Source organism: Vespa velutina, chromosome 2, assembly GCF_912470025.1.
Source record: "Vespa velutina chromosome 2, iVesVel2.1, whole genome shotgun sequence".
NCBI classification, from domain to species: domain Eukaryota; kingdom Metazoa; phylum Arthropoda; class Insecta; order Hymenoptera; family Vespidae; genus Vespa; species Vespa velutina.
The window spans coordinates 3,926,810-3,951,380 of NC_062189.1; the positions used below are offsets into that span (position 1 = coordinate 3,926,810).

At 34.8% G+C, this 24,571-nt stretch overlaps 1 long non-coding RNA gene across 1 annotated transcript in view; it reads right to left on the minus strand.

The window, feature by feature from the left end:
- The window catches only part of LOC124947113, a 28,521-nt gene extending 8,919 nt beyond the window's left edge, over positions 1-19,602 (minus strand). Inside the window, exon 1 of the long non-coding RNA XR_007100320.1 lies at positions 19,323-19,602. This is a non-coding gene — a long non-coding RNA (uncharacterized LOC124947113). The remainder of the gene's footprint in view (positions 1-19,322) is intronic.
- Between the last annotated feature and the right edge of the window lie 4,969 nt (positions 19,603-24,571).

Genomic DNA, 24,571 nt, shown 5'->3' on the forward strand with positions numbered 1-24,571 from the left:
TAAAAGAAACAAAAGATCGAATCGATGGTGTTAAAACAATTGTTATATGTGAGCGAAAAGAGAGATGGATCTTGTAGTCATTCGATGGTGGTTTCGTCCACTCGACGTAGGCGGATTAAACGGGTGTGAGAAGAAGAGAAACGAAAAAGAGAGAGAGAACGAGAGAGAGAGAGAGAGAGAGAGAGAGAGTCGAGGGACGTCGCAGGGATGAAATCCTGATCGCGTTTCACGAGCTGCCACCTTCGAATGTCGCGGCAGGTTCCATTAGCGCTACCTACGTTGGCTCTTCTCAAAAGAAAAACTTTCTTCCTCGCAGCAACATTATAGCACCCTGCCAAAACACGATTCTTTCTCGGTTGCTCGATCCTAGAAGCTGAAGGCCATGAGGAACGCGCACGGATCAAAGGGGTTTCAGGAAGGTTTTCCAATGCGATTACGTCATAAAAGATACCCGAGATTCGAGTCTACAACGAACATACACATAGTTGTCCAACCACATCCTATCAACGAAGAAGACCATCCGTTTCGCGTTCGCTCGCTTACTCGCATAGCCACCTTTCAAGAAAGAATTCTTTTCTCTTTCTCACTATCCTCCCTACTATCCTTGAAAGGGTTTTCTACGGACACGAACATATCACCTCGGAAGGAGTTTTCAACGATACTCGAAAGGGATTATCAGGGAAGTCTAAGTTATTTTATCGTTACTGTACCAGCTTACGTGTAAACGTGAACGCGAATTAAATCGTGCGTATATTTGCTTCTACAAAAGAAATCATACAATGTGTTTAAAAAAAAAAAAAATATATATATATATATATATAAGAAAATATTCAAAACTTACATAAAAAATATAATTATATAATAGTATGTAATAGTCTAGAAATATATAATAATAATAATAATTCTATTTTGATTTGTCGTTATCGTTAATAATCAAAAATGAATTTGAAAATGTTCGAAAATAATATCGATTATTGGAAACATCGAAATAAAGTCTTAGAAATAGAAATTGTTTGGAGATCAGCTGCAACCCATAAATATCTTAGCCCTTTTAGAAGTAAGAACCACACTGACCATATAGACCGCTCTGAATTATTGCGTCCCACCAACTAAACTCTTTAAAGTATGGCTGTCCCTTACTTCATGGATGCTGCTGTATCGTTATACCTCTTTAAGGTTTTTCTAAAAGTTCCGTAGACTCCCATAAGTTATGGGGCCCGGTGTGACCGTCAGTATGGAACAACGAACTTCGAGCAAGATGGACAATACCGTCACAAATAGAAAACCACATGACCAGTTTTGAGCATTACGATCCACATTGAATGAATCTTAGTCTTTTGAATTTATTCTTATTTATGTATATATGTCCTACGTTCTCAATCTAATTAAAATTTCTATTACAATGCGTGTACTTTTTGATAATATTTTATGAAATTTTATTATGTTTAAATATGTTCATTAATTTATTAAAAAACTATATAATATATAATATCGAATGATAATTATTTTCCTGAAGAGAAACCTGTACTCGATATTTTTTGAAAAACTTCGAAGATAAGAACTTCGCATATATTATATATCTAAGACGAATAATATTTGTCAAGGGGAGAAGAAAAGTTACGGAAGAAGTTCTCTAAGAAATTTCGTTATGAAGAGACACGTTCGAACCAACTTATTTCACGCATTCCATGCTTATCGGACAAACAGATATGTTTGCACGGATAAGGACCTCGAAGGAAGATCGAACCAGAAAGAGGTTTTAAACCTACGTTCGAAGGAAATGCAACTTCTAATCTTTGAGAAGATCAACCTTACCGAAAATATAAATTCAACTTTCCTAAATTTATTTACTTTATAGATAACTTCGTGCTAACTCGAAATCATATAGATGGCATATCAGATAGTAGAAGATATTTTTATCGACAAATAATATTTATTTTAATGTTACCCTTTATAATTACATCGAAGTATTTGTATTTTTAAATCTATTTAATAGAGACTTAGATATTTTTCTTTTTTTTTTTTTTTTTTTTTTTTTTTTTTTATTTGAACACAAAAATCTCCCACTTCAAAAGAAATTTGTAGCAGATATGTGAATCGAAAGAAATGTAATATCAGTATACGTCACAATAAGAAATTCTTTTCATAGATCGAAAATCCTTTTATTCGCCTTCTCTCAGTCGAGATATTTATCTCTACTAAAAGCCGGACTTGTAGAATTACTATTTGGTCCTGGCTTATCGCGATGCCACGTCAAGAAAATATCTAGGAAAAAAAGATTCATGCCTGTTAAAGTGTTATGTGTACTTGGAGATTGTAACGAAAGAAATTGTAACGAAAAGAAATTACACAAGTAACTAATATTTCTTTAGATATCATTTTTTTTTTTTTTTTTTTTTTTTTTTTTTTTTTGTTATACTTTATCGATAAAAAGTTACAAATTTTATAGAGTTGAACGCGTTGCCATTGAATTATCTAACGGCAAATCCAAATTCTAACTCTAATACCTCTTGAAGTCTAAACGACACGCCCTATCAATGTATTATACAATTATCTATCTATCTATCTATCTATCGGCTCTTAAGAACTTTTGAATAGCAAGGACGTTAATGCAAGCTACGAATGAAACCAGTTGCCTTCGGGCCTCGATCATACGACTGAACGATTTCGAAAGCGAGAGATGATAGCGTATAGCGAGCTAACGGAACCCTCTCGCGTATTTTTCGAGATCGAAGAAGCAAAGGATTGAAGAGATGGAGTGTGAGAAAGCAACGAAGCATGTTCGTCTCGTTTCAATCGAGGGAAGAAAGGAGAAAGATTAGAATCTTTAGAGACACTTTTATATCGACTTCCATCGCTTCTTTCTTACTGTAGTACTGTCGAATGACGATAAAGATCTTCGTTCGAAATGGGATTTAATTTGGCGAGAAATGAACTCTGATTTCTTAAATTTTAACAAAAAAAAAAAAAAAAAAAAATAAAATCGAAGCGAATAAATAATTCAATCGCAAAAAATTTTTCCTTTCATATATCACGATCATTATATCCATCAATCCAACTCTTAAACTGTTGTTTAAAAAGGGGTATAAACGAGAGGCAGGTAAAATGAGAAACGGACAAATTCCAACATTATCTAAAATACGACTGTGAAACTATGGAATGATAAAAGAACATAAACAATGCACAAGCTAAACTATCTCCTCGTTAAGTGTTTGTGTGTTACTAAAATATCTTTTTCGGTCTTGTAATCACCAAGTCAAAGTCATTTTTAGATAACTTTTTTATATCTTCTGAAACATTTAAAAGTATAAATATTTTTTAAAGCAAATGAAAATAGAAAGAAAAAAAAATCAAATTTATCCTATTTACTACTAGTAATAATAATAATAATAATAACAATAATATTTCTATCATAATTCCATTAATTTTTCTTTGTTAAGATAACGGATCTTAGTTTCGTGCTATCAAAGGTAAACTCCGAATGCAGACACCTGCATTCGTACCAATTTTTAAATTAAAGTAAAGCCTTAACTGGAGAATTAAAACTGCACCCTTGTTAGGAAGGATTAGTTGAAAGGGGAAAAAAAAAGAAAAAAAAGAAAAAAAAAAGAAAAAAAAAGGAAAAGAAACAAATTTCGAGAGTACGAAAGAATCGAAAATAATTACTTCGACTTAATATAAGATAAAATTACTCGATCGTTTTAACTTTCCACCTGCCCTAATGCTATCGCATTGTCGGCATAAAATTATAGCTTTTTATGATACTTGTTACGTCTACGTGTCGAGCGTTGAATGCCTTACGATCATCGATTATTCCCATTTTGAAGGAAACTCACGATAAAAGAAGAGACGGGTTGTAACTGCGTAATAGAAAAAGAAAAAAAAAAAAAAGAAAAAGAAAAAAAATAGAAAAAAAGAAAAAAAAAGAGAAAGATAGATGATTGATCGTCCGATACAGAGAATGATTAATGACCCTTTCGATGTATTTCCATTTTGATAGGTAAATACCAGATCGTTCAGCAGTTTTATCAGTTAAAAATGTGTTTTAAAGGATCGTAAACATAACGCAATTAGGTAAAGTGGTCATTTAAATGACCTTTGCGTTCATGACTAAGCTTTTGTTCTTATCTTTGTGTTATAATGAGTAACTGAGTAACTTTAAGCTCGCTCTCTTTCTCTCTCTCTCTCTCTCTCTCTCTCTCTCTCTCTCTCTCTTTCTCTCTCTTTCTTTCTAACGTAACACTGAATGCACCTTCGCATTCACGCACGATAACTGTTATCACATTATCATAAACGCAAATGTTCACATTTCTATCATTTTGAACCTTTCGATGTTTCTGGAAAAAGCATTTCAAATATTTATGTAAATCATAAGAAATGAAAGAAGGAGTATTCAAGAAAAGTTTAGAACATTTTTAGAAAATGTTGTCGATATCTTTGTCTAAATCGATTCTTTCATTTTTTTTTTCTTTTTTTTTTTTTTTCTTTTCTTTCATTTTTGAAGATTCTGAAGAAAGAAGAATTATAATCGAATAAGAAAAAAAAAAAAAAAAAAAAAAAAAAAAGAAAGAAAGAAATTAAATGAATTTTAATGAATGAACGGATTAAATTTCCAACGTCATGAATTTTTCTGTTGACAGGTTCGTAATAATATTGATATCCGTACAACGTATAACATCCCATGGTCATTATTATCGTGCTCCTATAAAAAAAAAAAAAACAAAAAAAAAAAAAAACACAAAAAAAAACAACGATGCACCCTTTCATTATATTCTCATAAACATGTTAATAAAGCGAACGTTCATATTAATAAAAACGAGATTAACTAAAGTAAGACCCCTGCCCTCTGGTCAAGCATGCGGGGAAGAGATTAAGTTAACGTTTCAACTTAATCGCTCCGATCGATCAAAGTAATCGTTAGACCGTGAATTTAACTAGTTCTTTCCTCTCCGTTATCGTAATTAGCTTTCCTCTTTCTTTAACAAACAAAATACATTCTTGCCACTGTTAAATTAATAAAAATCTTATTCTTATGAATACAAAGGAACAACAAAAACATATAGATAACGTGAAATTATATTTCAACTTAATTGAAATAATTTTTAATTGTTTTAAATAACGTTTGTAATCTCTTCGTTAATCTATTATATTCTATTTGTCAATTTAACTAACTAACTCCTTCAATACTCCTCACGATATATTTCTCACGATGATAGATAACTTTAATACATGATATCCTTCAGCGACACGTGTTATCGAAATGGCTCATTTGTTCGCGGAAGTAAACACTGCCACGCCTCCGAATCGAGTACACGCACATGTATGACATCATATAGGGGAACTAAAAATTCAATTAATGCCACGACCTATCCCATGAAATTATACGTTTACTAGTTTTGAATTCCATGGTATATATGTATCTGTATAATCTTAATAATTTAACGTTTTCGTGTAATTAAAATTATTTCACGGCATTTCATCGCCGACAAAGAAAAAGTAAGAGAATGAAGATGGAGAGAAAAGGGACAAATAAGAGAGCAAAAAAAAATTGAAATAAAACCTGGTGTAAAAAGCAAAGAGAAAGATTCACAGTGCGGTCGCACCAAAGTTACAATAACGTAAAAAATAAGTTTGCTTAGGGCAAAAAATGGTTGGTCCCTTTTGTGACGATAAACACATCGGAAGGATACCTTACTAAAATTTTTCAAAGAAATAATTTTCTCGTAAAAATATTGAAATATCTATTCGCAAAAAGAATGGGGATAGTAATAATAAAGCAATAAAACGATGAAAGGGAAAATGATGATCATCGTCGTTGTTATTTACTCAGTACCTATAGTTATTATCTTAATCCGTTTGACGAAAACATTTAAAAAAAAAAAAAGAAAGAGAAAAAGAAAAAACAAGGAATATATTTGGTCGAGAAATTTAACATTTAAACCATTGATTTTCTTCGGCAAGGAATTCGAAATAAAAAATGAATTATCGAAAGAAATTAATTCGATTGATTTTATAAAATGTATCAAATGTGCCAACTGAAAAACTTCTAAGTTTAGAAAGTGTAGAAGCGAATGATAGAAGCTGGAAATGATCGACAGAATTCATCCATCGGTTTTCCGTATTGCGGGATCTCCGGGGAATATTTTGAAATGTATCCCTTTCCTGAGAAAATACGCAGTTAGACACGTCCGGGGATTGAAAATGACCGGATGGACGCAAGAGAGGGTAAAAGCAGGTCCAGCGCCACATGACACTCAGAACCACGTTGCCGTGTGAAACTTCACAACAGTACGTTTTTAGATCGATCCTTCAAGATCTATTTTTAAAATACCTTACCACCTAAGTTTTATATTATTTTCGAATAATTTAAAAATGAAATTATATTTTATAAGAGACGTCAACTTTTAATAAGAATTCCTCTCTCTCTCTCTCTCTCTCTCTCTCTCTCTCTCTCTCTCTTTTTCTTAACTATCCTTTTCTCTTTCGTTTCATCTTTCCCGTTAAATAGAACGAATTCGAAAGAAAGCATAGTTTCTGCTCGCTTTAATATCTCATATTATAATACCCTTTGTCTATAAAATATTAATCTCAAATCTTAAATGCCCTGAAGCGAACGCTCGCTTCGTACGATCTAGGATGAAAGTAAACGAGATCTTTAATATCCACTTAATTGCAGTCCGTTCTCATTACATTCGATGAAAGCTTTTTCTCGTTGAAAATACACGCGTAATATCGTTCTTACACAAGACTTCGAGATAACGCCTAATATCGAACCCTCTCATTTACGAATAGACGTTGGAAATATTGTGTCCCATCTTTTGTGAGTAGCCATTTCACGGTATTTACGTTTACTACTCTATCTTGATTCTTTCAGAAGACCTTTTCTTTTACATCTCTCCTATCGTACTTGTATATTTCTACGAACGTTTTATCGAAACGTTGTTTCTTCCAAGATTTTATAAGATGACCTTTCCATCGCTAAACGGTCTTTCCTATGTAAAATAAAATACATATATATTCGTAACAGCTATTTTGTCATATCTATGTAAAAAAAAAAAATCTTCAATATAGAATAAACGTTGAAAATATGAAATCCTAAAAAAAAAAAAGAAAGAGAGAGAGAGAGAGAGAGAGAGAGAGAGAGAGAGATATTAAAAGATAGAATAAAAGTAGAAGATATTGTTACATGAGTAAGGAAATTTCAAAAGAAGATTTTTCCTAAGTAATATTCTTTCGAAAGGCTATATATGAATTATAGAAACATCGTTCGTATTCCCACAGTCGAATAATACATCTCATGCGTCATCTTTCGATTTACCTGGACAGTCGCAGGTGAACGACAATACGATTGCGAAAATCGTGAGTCAAAATTACGAAGCGTCACCGGAACGATAACCCCATACGAAACTCCCACGGTTGATTCCTATTCAAATAGGACCGAACGATCGAAAACGTAGAAACGTCGAGGGATCATTCGACATGAGTTTGGAAAGGAGTGAGAGAAACGCGGATCTATCCCACGGTTTGCGGATGAAAAAAAAAAAGAAAAAAAAGAAAAAGAAGAAAGAAAGAAAAAGAAAGATCTAGCGAGCGTCCAACGATAGAGAAGCTATCCTTTCACCTGAAAACTGCACTTTTTCAAAGGATCCTGACCATTCATTGGTAGGAAAGATGCAGGTATACTACGGGATACCTTTCGATATTCGAACATACCGACGTTTACATAAGAGGACGAGCTCTAGTTAATGTTGCGAGAAATGGACGAGATATTACCTGAGAAAGAGTTACGTTAAACTTTCCGTCTTCTGTCGCAATAGAATCTATAATAACCGAGAAGAAATCAATTCTGAAGGAGAATACACAAAACGATCAGGAAACAATATTTATTTAACATTTCTATCCAAATGATCATTTATACGTAATAAATATCGTGAAACGTTTATTATAAAGAAAACATATGATTCATTTATTACAAATACAAATTGATAAATATAAATTATATCTTATATTTTCAAACGTATAATACAATCGATCATAAGAAAATTAATAAAGATCTTGTACGTATGATTTAAATATAGGAATATCATTGAAAAAAAAAAAAAATTCTTCTTAGATTTCAGCTAAATGTCCTCGAGAAAATATGACGTGAAAGCGCAAACGGTGATAGAAAGTTCGAGGATGTGTAAATGGACGTATGCATCGTACCGGATGTGAATACGGTCCGCACGCAAGAATTTCGTTGAAAATAACGTGTCTAAGTAACATCCCTCGTAGCTCCTCTATATATTTTGCAATATTAAGCGTGGGAAGATAGGCCACCCTACGTTCTACCTCTTCTACCCCTCCTTTTTACCTGTTCAAAGGTCTCGTCGAAGATGAAATAATGTCTAGATACCGAGGGATGAAATTAGACGGCTTAGCATTCAGGATGGACGGAGGGGCCTTTCGGGCCACTTTTGATAATTTTCAAAACTTAATTCCCTTTTGCTACTGACCCTTCGACAGAGGTTCCCTTCGTAAAGGGTGCGCGAGCCGATCACATTGTACGCTTTTCGATGCGCGTCAGTAATAGGATTTTTCTCTAATCTACGATATATCCTCTATCGAGATATTGGTAGATCGAAATATATCCTTCGAAGGAACGTCCCTTAAAATGCTTCCTCGCTTTCGATTTTCCGCTTCTACGATTCGCCACTGTAAGAGAGAATTTACTATCGAGAAATAGGTATTACGAAGTGAGTGAGTGAGAGAGAGAGATAGAGAGAGAGAGAGAGAGAGAGAGAACGTAGATATATTCGGTATAAATTCTGTTATTAATAAAATTCTTGACGTTACTCCGATAAACGATGAATGGTCGACAAACGTTTCTATCGTGACAGTGACATTCTCGATAGATTCGAACCGTAACATCTCTATTCTAATCTCTCGTCCGTATCTGTCAGCACGTTTTTCGATGATTCCAACCGGAAAATCGACACCTACGAGAAGAAAGCGTACACCTACCAGTGAGAGAGAGAGAGAGAGAGAGAGAGAGAGAGAGAGGACGCTCTACTTTCGGGAACTTTCATAGAAAATATACCATATTAAACCGTTTCCTTCGCGGACAAATATGACGTTATCTCGAATCTCGGAACATCGCTAGCTAAGAAAACGGCCGATTCATCTCGATCCTTTCGTTTAGTATAGTATAGTAGAAAAAAAAGGACGACTTCCCACGACATTTATACAGGTAGAATTTTCTGGGATCGTATAGGATTGTGTTTCACAATTAACAAATATAATATTACTCAACCTACGTCCGGTTGCTTGACCAATCCCACCCCTTATTCCCCACTCGATGAAGGAAAAACGAGCAAAGCTTTTTCATTTTTCGAGAATTCATTGGCCACTCCACGAAGGACGGAAGGGCATCGATTGCGCAAATACAAGAGATCTGCTCCTTTTTCGTTCTTATGAAAGGAAGCTCTTCCGTATCGGATTACTTGCCTGTACTACGAATCTCGAGTCGTCCCTTTGTGAAAAAAAAAAGAAAAAAGAAAAAAAGAAAGAAAGAGAGAAAGAGAAAGAAAAATCTCAATAATACTTCCAATATAAATGTGGATAATAATTTACGAAAGATTATAATCGAACTGGACCAAAGGAAAATTGATAATAAAAGAGAAAATTGAAATGAAATGGAATTAAAAGAAAAAAAAAAAAAAGAAATAAAAAATAAGCAAAAATCCAAATTTTATAGTACAAGTACGTATTTTTATAGATTTCAAATGCCAATTGTTTTTTTTTTTTTTTTTTTTTTAATACAAAACTATGCGAAGAATAAAATAAATAATTGTAATAGACACTCGAAGAATTGCTATCTCAAAAAGATAGAGCTGATGTTTACTTGCAGATATCTACGTAATCCAAAACTCTTAACATGAAAAGGTTCGATCGGCTTTGCGTGAATTTTCTTTTTACATAAGAGTATTAAATGTAACCAATTTCATAAGATATTCTATGAACACCTTTCTCTCCTTAACTTATTAGAAAAGATCATGATCTCTTTTATAATCTATCTCATTCAAAACTGTCAAGATAACGTCAGCTGAAATAATGGAGATTATACTTAATCCATGTCTATGTATTTCTTATATTTATGCATTATGAGAAAATTTAGCATTTTTATATTTTAAAATGAAATATAAATTTTATGGTTGAAATAAAGAAAAAAAGAATAGAACAGTAAATCTTGTTATAATATGATCGATATAATTGATCAATTTAATTGGCTAGCTACTTTTAATTGATGCAAGGATAAAAAAGAATAATTATACCATATAACGGTATTGAAACTTTTTTCGTTTCGATCTTTTATTCTTTATAATTTTTTCCATTTTCCTCAATTCATTCGCTCTCTCTGTAAAAGTCAAAAGGTCTCTATGTTGATACAATGTTTATTTATGTTTCATCCCATTTTATAAATGAATCTTTCATCGAACTTATTTTTAAAAAGAAATTGTTATTGTGCAAATCTATATCCGTACGTTTATTAATACGAAATATTATTATATAACAATGATATAATTATAAAAGCATTTCAAGGGAAATTATTAAAGAAAATTGACAAAGGAAAAAGAAAAAAAAAATCTATTTTGATTTCTATAGATCCAAATGAATTTACTTATCCATTAGAATTTATGATTATTTTATCTTCTTTATTATAACTTTAAAACAACCTGTCATATTCGAAAATATATGTATCGATCTAATTACCTTGTACATTTCTTTCTTTACAAACAAATTAATTATAAGCATTATAAATATAGTAAAATATAATAAAACTACTTTATATGTTTACAAGCAACTTTTGTATACAACTAAACGTTTAGTATATTTTGTCGTAACATCGTCGATTTTCATAACAGTCCATGAATAGCTTAAAACCATTTGATGACTAACAACTACCGTTTAACGATCCTTTTTTCGGATATTACCACAATGATGGATCTTTCCTCTTGCATCCAAAATGACTGCTAATCTTTTGACATTTCTCAAGTCATGTCTTTGGTTTTGTTCGACGTCCCATGGGACCTGACGATGTCCCGTGAGAGAGGCTTAAAGAGTTGAAAACTTTCAGTCGATCTAACCGTGCCTAAAATGCATTATAGCCTTTAACATTTTCTTTTTCTTCTTTCGACGACGTCCCGAATCTATGAAAATGAAAATTTGTATCATTATTTTTTTTTTTTTTTTTTTTTTTTTTTCCCTTTAAAGATATTCCATTCAACCTTTACGAATTATAATTATTGACAAAATATATTACTTTCGTTCGAGCTCGTTGCGTCTATCGAAATACGAAAAATCACTTTGAATGGGGATTAAAAATGATTAGCAAAATTTCAAATGGTTCAAATTTTCTTGAGGAAAGTTATTTACAAAAAAATTACTTATTTATGGCCTATTTTTGATATTTACTCGTTCAGGATGCTTCGTCAATTACATATAACACTATAAATCTTATACTTTCATAAAAGTAAAGTCTAGTAACGAAAATAAAAATACATCCGAAATAAAAAGTTAATTACAATTCTTAACAATTATTACATTTGCCATATTAAAAATATTAAATGCAAATATTAGAAAATAAAGTTCGAAGAAATTCTCCATGACGGGATAAAAGTCGAAAAAACAACAAACGAATCAATGGATGAAGTCATATTTTAATTTACGGGCTGTAAATTATTTTTTTATGTTTACAGCTTTAACTTCAGACAAAAAATGGTTCCTACATGTCAAAAATGAAACTTATTTTATTTATTAGTGTTAAGATGCATTGTTGTAAAAGACGCTCCATTTTTAATTTCAAAAAGGTTACATTTTACCGTCGTACTATTTCTAAAAAGATGTGTCAGTAATGTAACGAAAGTAAAAATATGGTAAAAATTTGAAATATAATGACCATGGAATTTACAGTTACCATTGTATCTTTCGAAAACGGTTAACTGTATTAGTTTCTTTAAAATGAAAAATATAACAACGGTAAAAGAGAATGTCTTGAAAAGTGCGACGGCGAATGAATTTTATACCTAGGTAAGTAAAGTTAACCGAAGGAAATTTTTAGGTGAAAACTTTCGAAAAAGGAAAAGGGAAAAAAAAGGCAAGAAAGAAAAAAAGAAAAAAAGAAAAAAAGAAACAAAATCAAAAAGAAAGAAGACAACGTTCTGACCCGATTGAGGCGGGGAAAAAGAAAGATCTCGAGAGAGAACGTTTCTTCTTATACACTCATCGTTATCAGTTCGATATCTTCAAGAGAAGAGTAGGGAACTCGTTATTTGCGGATTTTCGAAAAGAGTCCATCTTCGTCCCGTAGGCGTAGGATAGAAGTAGGAAGAGAGTGACGAGAGCAAACACGCAAATATTGTGCAGCCGTTGTCGCAATATTATCGTTTCGAAAGGCGTGTGTGAGTCCACGCACCAGCCAGTAGAAGAGAGATACGCTTCTTTGTGTCTTCTCCTTGCTCTAGCTCGTCCTTCCCATTCTCCTCGTCGTTTTCTCCTCTTCGTCCTTGTCCTCCAACTTCGTCGTTGTGGCCCGTAGGCTCGCAAACAGATAACGGGAGACCCGAGTGGTTTAGCGTCTAGGCTTGTTTGGCTTTGAGCTTACGTAGATATCCCGCGTGTGTAGCTCGTATTATAGAAACGCGCGCTGCTTGTATAGGATCACGAAGAAAACTCGTGAAAAAAAAAAAAGAGAGAAAAAAAAAAGCGGAAAGAAGAAAACTTGTCGCGCCTCCCGTATTTCTCCTTAAGATTTCCGTTTTGCAAATCGTCTACGTTTCGTAAACCATACCTCCTTCATGGGTATATATATATATATATATATATATATATATATATATATATACATATATATAGATATATTCTTTTCTTTTCTTTTCTTTTTTTTTCTTTTCTTTTCTTCTCTTTTTACCTTCCTTTCCATATCCTTGAAGTAGAAACGTGGAAAAATGGACGTGGATCGAATCCAAAAATCCTAGGAAATACGTTCGAAGTTGCGTCGTCGTCGACTAACAGACTCTTCCCTTTGTTTTCCCTAACAAGCGTGAAAATCTGGAGCACCTTCGTCTTACCTAACAACTTCAACCACCGCCCTCCAAATGATTTGTGACCTCCTTGCAAATCTAGACGTTCTATCCGTGTTACGAATAGATATTACGTCCTTTACCACCCGTCGAAGCAACAATATGTTTTTGTTTGTTTGAATTTTCAACGTGAAAAACGTCGGTGCAAGGTCAGAAGATAGAAATCGATTTTTGGAGACACGCTGCCGCGACGTTTCGTCTTTAAATATTTATGAACACTCAGGAATGCTGAAACTTTTCGAATACCTTATCTATGTATGTATGTATGTATGTGCATGGAAAGTTCGGCGAATAGAAATATTTAATTAACATAAGGGAAAACGATGAAAATCGATACGTTTGATAATTATTAGATATTTTTTCCTTCCTTTTTTCTTTTTTTCTTTTCTTTTTTCTTTCTTACTTTCTGTTTCTTTTTTTTTTCTTTTTTTTCTCTCAAATATATTACTTCGCGGTTAAACTTTCTACTTGAACGTGACGTGAAAGTGTCAAACTCATAAATGTAATATAGATTATATCGAAAGCGGATTTAATCACGTGTTACGACAGAAATATCCGAAAAGATGACATTGACGCGTGCCCTCAACGAAAGGGTAGAAAAGTTCGTTGCAATTTATTTTCTGATATCACTTCGTGACGATGTTGATGATTGGAAAAAAATAAAACAAAAAAAATATGTATTACCGAAAACGAAATACGAACGTTCGCGAAAAGAAATGATTACGGACGACGAAACATTTGGATTAGTTTTTTTAACTTACCATTTTAAATATCGCTAAAATATAGAAAAAGAAAGAAATAAAAAGAAATAACGAAGTTATAAACAACGTTTTAACGTTTTAGCTAGTCCGATATAGGCTGGTCACAGTAGACCTCGTCGTGCAAGAGAGCATGCAAATTCACCGATTCCACCAAGGGACGACGGCCCCTTAGAAAATATATAATTCAAGCAGTAAATGGGGCCTCCGACTGGTAAAACGGTTAACTTTTAACGCTACGGGCTCTAGGTACAATGCTCACGACTCATTTTTCATCTGAAAAAGAAAGTTTTAAAACGGACTTCCTTGTGCTTTACTTTTTTCATAATGCCGCTACAAAAAAAAAAAAAAAAAAAAAAAAAAAAAAAAAAAAAAAAAAAAAAAAAAAAAATTAAGAAAAAGTATAGGAAATAAATTTAAAAATTATCTAAATCAATTAAAAAAACTTCCAACGTTATTATCGATTAATGATTTATAAAAATTAAAATTGCATATTATTATATTATTATTGATTGAACGAATATACAAACGTGTAAGTATTAAAAGAAGAAATGTAATGTAAATGCATCGGAAAAAAGAGAACTACCAAAAGACTATAGAATAGAATTCTGACATAATAACATTATCCACTTCAATATCATATTCGTACACTCATAAAATAGGAAAAAGATAATGCATTCGATTCGTTTACTACTCTACTTATCGGAAATATGAGCGTCATTTTCGTAAAAAATCTTTTTACTCTTTCGAAAAATAATGGACTTATTCTCTTTACTAAGAGCTACTGTATACTATATTGTGGCATCGTTACATCACCATCTTCTACATCAAAAATGTTTTATGTGTAGGCGCTCGAAACGAATAAGAGAGAAAGAAAATAGAATACGATAAAGGAAGAAAAAGGAAAACGCACGTATGGTCCTTGCTTTTTCTCTGCGACATTATGCGGTTTATGATCGACATATAGACGAAACGGTAGCCGTTACAGAGTTAGGCATGATCCTCGTTACGACCTCGTAAAGAAACCTTTTAACGTGTCCACCACGTATTTCGATTCGAAACGCAACACAACTCGAGCCATCGAAAACGCATAAGACGTATATATTTGTTAACCAATAGGAAGGTTCCTAGAGCTGTAGGAAGATGTTGATTTTTTTCTTTTCTTTGTTTTTCTTTTTCTTTTTTTTCTTTTTCTTTTTTTATTATTTTTAATTCAATCCAATTGTGCATCCTTTCGTCAACGAACGATATTATTAAAATTTTAAATCAAGATTTCGCGCGTGATTATTGATAGTAAAAAAAAAAATTATAGAAAATTTTCCAACTTTTAATTTTTATAAGCTTCGATCCTCTTTCGATTCATACGCTCATTAACATTAACCTTATTAATATTCGTTAAGAACTTGTAAAAAAAAAATTCGAAATTTTCGAATATAATTTTTTTCCTTTTAATTCGTCAATAAATTGAATTGAAATTAATGTCAAGAAGAAACCAGTTTTTCTTCTCGTTCTTTCGTCTTCTCTTCTTACCGATCATCTTCTATACTTTGACGCGCTTGTCAAAATAATATTTGTCTACCTTCGGGAAGGCTTCGACGAGGGCTTTGTCGCTTATACACATCTACGCTCCACCCACGTAGCTTATAAGAATTATGGCTGTTATGATTGTCATATTTTGTCAACTACTTTTGTCCGCGACAAAAGGGCTGCCACCGTCGGAGGTTGACGGAGCTTGACGTTACGTCGAGCATCTCTTTTTCATCATTTCGGACTAGGACTAAGCAAAATGCCACCTAGATCGAGCACAAAAGTTGAGACCGGAAGTTTTGTTGGTTCTAGATTCGATACGTCATTCCACTATAAGACATCGCGGTTTGTCAAACCACCGAAACCTAACGAGTCTCACTAAGACCCTTTTCTTTTCATTTTTAATATGCTAGTTGCGGGCATTCGTTTCGGATTATTCCTAAGATTCGCGGGGATTTACTTTTTTAAAATGTCAAAGATGACGATTACAATGACAAATAATAACAACGAATCGAAATATTTCGAACGGATTCAAAGTAAACATATTTAACGAATGAAATAAATATTATTTAAATATATATATATTTTTTTCCTTTTCTTTGTTCTTTTTTTTCGTTTTTTTTTTTTTCTTCAAATCGATATACATTTAATCGATCTCGTACGAACATTTATCTTTCCATGCAATTCATTTTTCACGGATGCAGTCACGCACGCAACAAGGATCATCAAACTCCTTTTTTTTTCCAATCGCATGCGTTAGTTCGTCTATTTCGAACATCGCAATGAACTGCAACAGTGAATCACACGGAAATAAAGACAATAATTTGTCGACCCTACTGAAATTTGGTGCATCGATCGCACGAGGGTGCAACCGGCATTGATTACGACGCAAACGGTGGACAATTCAACGTATTCTATTGTAGATCGAGACGAAGAAATCTACTACTACTACAAATACTACTACTACTACTACTACTACTACTACTACTACTACTACTAAAATTTATTACTTCTAATTGTCCCTGTGTGTATGTCGGATAACTCAGTGAAATGAAATGAAAGGACGTAAGCAAAGATTGCCCAAAATGGGTGGATTCTATTGATGGAATACTATCGTGACGTTTGATAGTATTGATTCGTTGAATTATTATCAAACAATAACTTTATACGATAAGATGAAACTATCATTATTAAGAAATAAATATCTAGGCCTTATAATAAAACTTCACTTCTATCTAAAAATTAACGAATATAATATTTCGTCTGTTACAAAGTATGAGAAAAAGATAAGAGAGAGAAAGAGAGAAAGAGAAAGTCAATAAGAGCCAGTAAATTTTGATATCTCCTCAAGTTCGTTCAGCCGACAGGTGTGATAATAGTGGAATTTCTAATATATCTACGTATGTATATGAATTCAGAAAAGGCAAGCGTTTCCGCGGAGGGCCAGACGCGTTGCAAATCAAGCTGCTCGTGAGCGAATAGTTCCCTGTTTCTTCTTTTGTTTTCTTGTTTTTTTTTTCACGCCCTCCGCCTCTCACGCGTCGATGAAAAATGTCTCGAATCATTATTTTCCTCGCCCTCGAAACCACTAGAATGGCCGTTGAGCCGCTAGCCGTTTCTCTGTCTCTTCGTTCGTACGTTCGTTCGTTCGCTCGTTCTTTTGCCCTTTTTCGTCTCCCTTTTTCCAGCATCCAGACGAATCGACGATGGTCGACGGCAGCGGTGGCGGCGGCATTCGAGGTGAAGGGAAAAAGCGAAACCATCCCGGCTAATAATTATTATCGACGGCAGGCGAGTGCGAGTGCGTGACTATGATAAATCTACGGTGGGATACTCGGAATTTATTACGCGGCTGGCGCGAATGCGATTTCGCTCCCGCAATAGTTACTCGTATAAGTTCGAAAAGGAAAGTGGTTTTTGGAAGGGTGCCCATCGAATACGATACGAGCGATGTACGAGGGGGGTCATTGGGGGTGGTCGTGGCATTCGACCAATCAAGTTCACCACATGGTAATAAAAATATTGGGGAATAACATCGGCATGGCCGTCTTTCTCTTTATGGTTATACGTATATGCGAATGGATTTCCACCATTTTTCAAAATCCAAATGTAAAATCGGCCCTTTTAATTCTTTGTAATTTTGTTTACAGGACTTATGGATATTTCATTATTGAAATTAATTTCTCGTAGACTTCGTTAATAGGATAATCGTCATTATTACAAAAGAATGATATAAATTTGTTCAACTTCATTTTAACGATACCGAGGATAACAGAAGACAATTTTTTCTTCCACTTTTTCCCTTTACGTTCATCAAAGCTTTTAAGCAGGGACACTCGAGGAAAAATAACCGACGAACCAAAACATCGAATTTAGTCCAAGGATCACACTTTGCAATGTGTCCAGTAGAATGGCCCTTCTCAATCTTGTCCCTCTTCGCAAGCTAAATTTTTTTCCCGAACTTGTTCTATCTCAAGGAAAAAAAGAAAAGAAAAAAGAAAAAAAAAAGAAAAAAGAAAAAAAACCTGACTAGGATCGTATTCTTATGGCATATATTACCCCCCTGTCCTTCGCGCGCGCGCGCCCCACCCCCCTCCCATCATCCGTGATTTTTTTCTCGTCCTTCGACGCCTCTCACTTTTTTTCTTTTTCTTTCACCTTCTCCCTCTATTCTCGTCCCTATCGATATGAGAAGGAACCCCCCCCCCCCCCCCCCCCCCCCGTTGGAAAACTTCGAGGATCGTCATCGCCTTGTCTTTACTTTGGCATCAAACGCGTGCTGAACACGAGCTACGAGCTTGCCTTTTTTACACCATCCTTTCCCTATTTTTCTTCCATTCGGTTTAGAAAAAAGGGAGCGAAGGAGAGAGAGAGAGAGAGAGAGAGAGAAAAAGAGAGAAAGGTAGAAAAGATATTCCGTCCCTCATTTTATCTAAATTCCTTTCTCCTCGTCCTCCTCGCGTTGAGGATCTCGACTGTGTGTATTTGGCAATAGCTTTAAAGGCCGCACGAGCGTGCGCGAGGCGGCGGTGGTAGCGGCAGATTATACGAGAGAAGAGAGAAAGAGAGAAAGAAAAAAAAAAAAAAGAAAAAAAGAAAAAAAGAAAAAAAAAGTAGTCCGCGATGAGGCCCCCTTTATTATAGCGGTGGCCCAGGTAGCTACGCCCCTCTGTTTAAGCTTCGAAGATAAGAATACCATCTTAACGTCGAACGAGATGAAGAAGCTACACATTTGTATCCATTTACTATTTCCCCCTCCCCCTTTTTTCCCTTCTTTCCCCTTTTTATCCCTTACTCCTTCAGAATAAGAAAAAAAAGGATTTTTTTCTTGTTGATACGTATATGATATATTTGTTTTTTCGTTTGGAAAAAAAAATAATCCAGTAATAAAGACGATGAAAGGAAAGGAGTATACTCTCGACTTTATTTGTCTTTTTGGTATCCCAAAGGATAAACGGCACGAGTAAAAGAGACGTTATTCTCGCATTACGAGCCATGCTTTCGTGAATGAGTAACTTAATCCTATTTTCTAAGGTAGACAATAAAGAACCACTACCAGCATCATGACGGCGTTGCGTGCGCGGGTGTATCCGCGCAAAGAAGAAGGTATTAGCTACCAAAAGCCAGATGCTTCGGTGGCATTAAAAAAAAAAAAAAAAAAAAAAAAGAAAAAAAAGGAAGAAAAAAGGAAGAAAAAAGGAAGAAAAGAAAAAGAAAGAAAGAAAAAAGGAGGAGGGAAAAGGAAAAAAAAAAGGGAAACATAAAAAAGAAAGAAAAAAGGAAGAGAAGAGATGAGAAGAGCGCGTGCCGGGATCGAACAACTAAAAATACTAGAACGCCCTTAGTGGAAGAACAACCACGCCCGCTATAAATGTCTGTTCGAGCACACCTTCCCGACTGAAAACATCTTAAATACCTTTATTTCTCGAAGGATCCTCTCTTGTCTTTCGATTTACGCAATAAATAAACGTCCTTGATTCCGCTAATTAGTAAGGAACCGGATTCATCGGTACGGATCGTTGAGCATCGCTCGAATATTCTTAGACGACTAAAGGAAAACTCTTTTCAATCTCCAATTAATGAAAGAAAATTGGATAAAGCTATCCTGTATCTATGCATCGAGAAATTGAAAAGATAATAATGTTTAAAGTATACTTGATAATCAACTTTTTACATTTTAATAACGATGAATCAATCATAAATTATTACGTTTGATTATTTCGATTATTCGTATTTATGGTAAAATTAGTAATAATAATAATAAAAATAAAAGAAAAAAAAAAAAAAAGAAATAAAAGAAAGAAAGAAATGAAGAAAGAAAAAAAGAAAGGAAGAAAGAAAGAAAAGATCTTTAAAAAGGTGAAAGCACAGAAAAGATCCTTCCTCTTTGTTTTTCCTTTTTTTTTTCTGTCCTTTTTTTCTTTTTTTTTTTTTTTTTTCTACGTCACCGATTTCTCAGATTAATCTTGACGAAGGAGAAGCTCATTCACACTATCATGCTGGTCCAGTAGTAGGATGAAGGGTAGCATACAAGTTCTTCCTCGTTATACAACGACGAACAGATCCCTGCCTTCTGTCTTTTAGGCTCGTGCGATCGTCACCTATAAAAAACGTCCTCGATCTTCGTCGGCAGGAGGGCTAAAAAAGAAGGAAAGGAAGAAGAAGAAGAAGAAGAAGAAGAAGAAGAAGGAGAAGTAGATAAAGAAAATGAAAAAGAAGAAGAAGATACATAAGAAGAGCGCGTGCCGATGACACATTGTCTCCCTATTTTTCCTCTTCTTCTCCACGTGTTACCTATCCCGTCGATGTCGGTTTACATATTTTTAACCACCTTTTTTTCTCAAACATTTCCCTTTGCACCCCCTTGGGCACGCTTTCGGCGCAAGTTCTTTACTTTTTATCGAAATCTTTCCGGTTTGTCTGCTTATATCTCTCTCTTTCTTTCCTTCGTATTTCTACGTATATCCTCTCTTTTCCCATACGATAGAACTCGCGTATGTTCCGCACCCCGAAAAGTGGATATTTTTGTGCTGGCAAAACTGCTGAAAAAAAAGCGCGGATTCGTTACACGCGTATCGAGGGTTCAAAACGACTGAAACTCGAATATGAGTTGGTTGCAAGAACTACTAGATATAGAGAAGTATGCCTGCGTGTACGTGGAGAATGAGAAAGAGAAAGAGAGATAGATAGAGAGAGAGAGAGAGAGAGAAAGAGAGAGAGAGAGAGAGAGAGGAGGGGGGAGAAGGAGAGAGTGAATAGAAAGAAAATCCAGAGTAAAACATGGAGAGTCGCTGAGGGAGAACGAAAACCGCGCATCTGCGTATGCCCATAGTAGAAAGAGAAAAAGAGAAAGAATGAGAGAGGGGGAAGAGTCGATGAAAAGGGGGAAACGAGTTACGTCGTCTCTCTCTCTCTTTCTCTCTCTCTCTCTCTCTCTCTTTCTTTCTTTCTTTCTTTCTTTTTCTCTCTCAAAAAAGTGGAAATTTCACGAGAGCAGAACGAGGGAATGTAGAATGGGATTCGGTACCTACCCTTATTATGCGTTCCACACGTGGTAGTTGAAGAGAGAGAGAGAGAGAGAGAGAGAGAGAGAGAGAGAAAGAGAGAGAGGAAAATATCTCGAATCCTTCTATCGAAATCACGTCACGAGTAGATCGTAATTTATCGTTTCACGGTACGATTTAAATCGTCGCGACTGGACCTTCTCTTACTTTCTTCTTTTCGATCGATTTTTATGAAAAAAAAAAAAAATTACATACTGTAAAGCAGAGGAAATATATATATATGTGTGTGTGTGTGTGTATATGCGCGCTAGAAAAATACTTATAAATAAGAATTCATTTTCTTATTATCAAGAGACACTTGATAAGATTAAGAAGTGTTTGAAGTGTTAAAGATCAAAGAGTATATACCTTATACGGTAGAATTATAGTAAAGGTATTAACGTAGAAAAGCATTAATCGATCAAATTATTATCGTAACGCGTACAATGTTATTCTTGCAGCCAATCAAGCAACCGAGCAAGCCTCGAACGAGTTTATGTCCTATAAAATAGAAATTGGTGCCAAGTCATAAGGGATAGTATCATTGAGATATACACGTATAACTATAATGCGAAAGAGGATAAACTTTAGTCTAAATGTTTCTAATGTCGCCATGTGTATCTCCAACAAAACCGTAATTTATTTGCAAACGAATTGCCAAAGTGCATAAATGTTAAACTATCATATTGTCTTGTAACGAGGAATCTCATTTTTATTTTAATTTATTATAGAATCTTTTGAAATCGAAAATCTTTTAATTTTTATAAATTAATTTTTTAAAAACGATTAATCCTTTGTCCGTATTCGATCAAATACGTTCTATGTAGTGTCAACCCCTTTCTAAAAAGCAATTCTGATTTCAGCCAATGACGACATAGCGGGATTGATGCTCGAATGGCAGTGTTGTGACAGGAGCAAGAATTGACCCTCTTTCATAGAACGAAAGGGTGAATGAACGAGGTCAGACGTGAATTCTTCGAGGGACGATGTTGTGTAAGGGTTGAGATGGAATGATGGCGGTGTCGATTACAAAATGGCGGATAGCTATGGTCTCTATCAAATTCGTTCTCTCCAAGTTATATCATGTATAATTCGAAGGGCATGTATTTAATGAACGATCGAAGGAAAGGAAATAAATCGTCGAAGGAAGAAGATAACTTGATAATGCGCTTGATATTCCTCATAAGATTCTTTCCGTTTCCTGTCTTCTTCCGTTGTGACAACACCCTCGTTCGATCTTAAGAGCAAGAGAGAAAGAGAAAAAGAGAAAGAGAGAGAGAGAGAGAGAGAGAGAAAGGGACAAGAAGAGGCGCGCTTTATTTTGCGACATAAATATTCTTAGAGGACTCGTAACTTGTTTCCTGTCATTCGAGAATCTATATGTTTGCCCGTCGGTGGTATGGCGCATAAATTTTCATAAAAACGAAAGAAACTAAGATGCTTTCTACCGCACATAATTCAGCGGAAACGTCCAGCGGTACTAGAGAGGTGCGAACCAGGAACGCCTAATGAGACCCACCGGACTGTTTAAAATGCTCGATCTCGTCTCTTTCTAAGGAAATCGTCCGACGCGATCTTTCGCAGCGTTCAGCGACTTTCAAATCCGTCACACTTCCGTTATAACGGCATTTCTCGATTCTGAGAGAATACTTGTAAATTAAAGCACGTATTATAAATCGAAGGAAAATGAAAGTTTTTGTTTTTGAAGTTTGACAACGACGACGACGGCGACGACGATGCCCTCAAAATGAAATCATTAAACGATGACATCGATCGTTCGCAAAAGAAGACGAAAAAAAAAAACAAAAACAAAAAAAAAGAAGAAAATAAAACAAAAGCTATAATAAAATAAATCTTCAGAAGAAAAAAATAATTGATAAATATTAATCATTCCCGCAAGATCGGGAGTAATAAAATCGGGATGTTTATGAGGAGAGAACAAAGAGAAAAAGAAGAAAAAAAAATGGAACAGAAAAGAAAGAAAGAAAGAAAGAAAGAAAGAAAACAGAAACTGACTCTCACATAAATCACGATTAGAGAAGGCACGCGATACGAAATAAACGTTGGTGAATCGGATCAAGTAAAGGACACGTAGAAACGGTGGAGATAGGTTTATCTGGTGCGGAGCAGCACAGAGTGGTGTCGCACGCACGATCTCTCCCACAGACCTTTCCGAAATCATTACCAACAATGGCGCTGGACAGACGGCCATTGAGCTTGGACAATGAGCGACGTTGGCAGCGGTGACGCCAACCAACCCCAGATCTTCTCTCTCTCTCTTTTTTTCTCTCTCTTTCTCCACTGTTCTTATCCATCTATCTGTCTCTGTCCCTGGGTCCTCTCTTGGTTCGTCTCTTCCAGAAAGAAGAAGAGAGGGTGTGGAAGAGGGGACGGCCGTGTGCAGATTGCACAACCGTCCGTTGCCAGCTGGCCAACCCCTTGACCCCGTACAGGATGGACGATCTAGTCGATCGTAAAGAGTCGTGCTATGCGTAACCTGGCCCTCCTCTTGTCTCTTAGTCGTGGACATCGAAGAGGGTTAAAAAAGAAAAGATGTCCAGCCAGCCGTTACCTTTTCGTCTCTCTACTGACCGACTGGACTGCCTTCGAATCGAGACTGTAACGTGGGTAAAAAGTTGAAGCAAGAACCGGTGCATGAAACTCCGATGGGCAGGTATATATAAATAGCTTTATCTTTAATTCACGTAGCTAATGCTTATGAAAAGGAAAAGGTGGAGCAAAGAAAAAAAAAGAAAAAAGAATGTGTCGAAGAAGTGGATACATGGCAAAGGGGAATTTAAGAATTTAAAAGTTCCACGTAGGTGACAATGTTAAAAAGAACATTTGTAAAAATATTAAAGAAAAGAGATTGGCCCCATGGCATCGATTGTTCGATAATATTTATTCTAAAATGAATAGATCAATACAATTTTATCATACGAATTTATAAAACTGAAACTTATAAATTTAAGTATATTAGAAATACGAATAACCTTATTATGATTTTACGACTGTGTCTCTCGTTGGAGTGTTTTAATAAAATAAAATAAAATGAGAAAAGAAAAAAGGAAAAAGAAAAAAAAAAGAAAGAAAAAGAAAAAAAAATGTTAAAAACGTGCCCCAAGGAAAATGTACATATCTTCAGGTGCATAAAAGGTACTCCAGAGGAAGAAACGGATGGTACACAATCCGTGATAATGGTGGGCGGTCGACGAGTGCCGAGTAGCGGAAGTGGAGCAGCTGTACTCTGCTACACTTTTCCACATTCTAAAGTTCCAGCATTAGATATCCCCGACGTTCTACCGTTCTACTATCGTCTTTTCTCTCTCTCTCACTCTCTCTCTTTTTCTCTTTGCTTCTTTAGAAGAACTCTTCTTCTTATCTGGCTTCCTCGAAAACAAGTTTTTAGGCCTCGTGGAAGGAAGTAACACTGTGTTCCTTTTAAATTCATATAAATCTGTAATATATATCAAATAATATACGATATATGCGGAAGGACTTTGTTTAAATCTTTTTATATATGAATGTATGGTCAACCCTCTCTTTCATTCTCTTCCTCTCTCTCTCTCTCTCTCTCTCTCTCTCTCTCTCTTTCTCTCTCTTTCTCTATCGAATGGAGTTC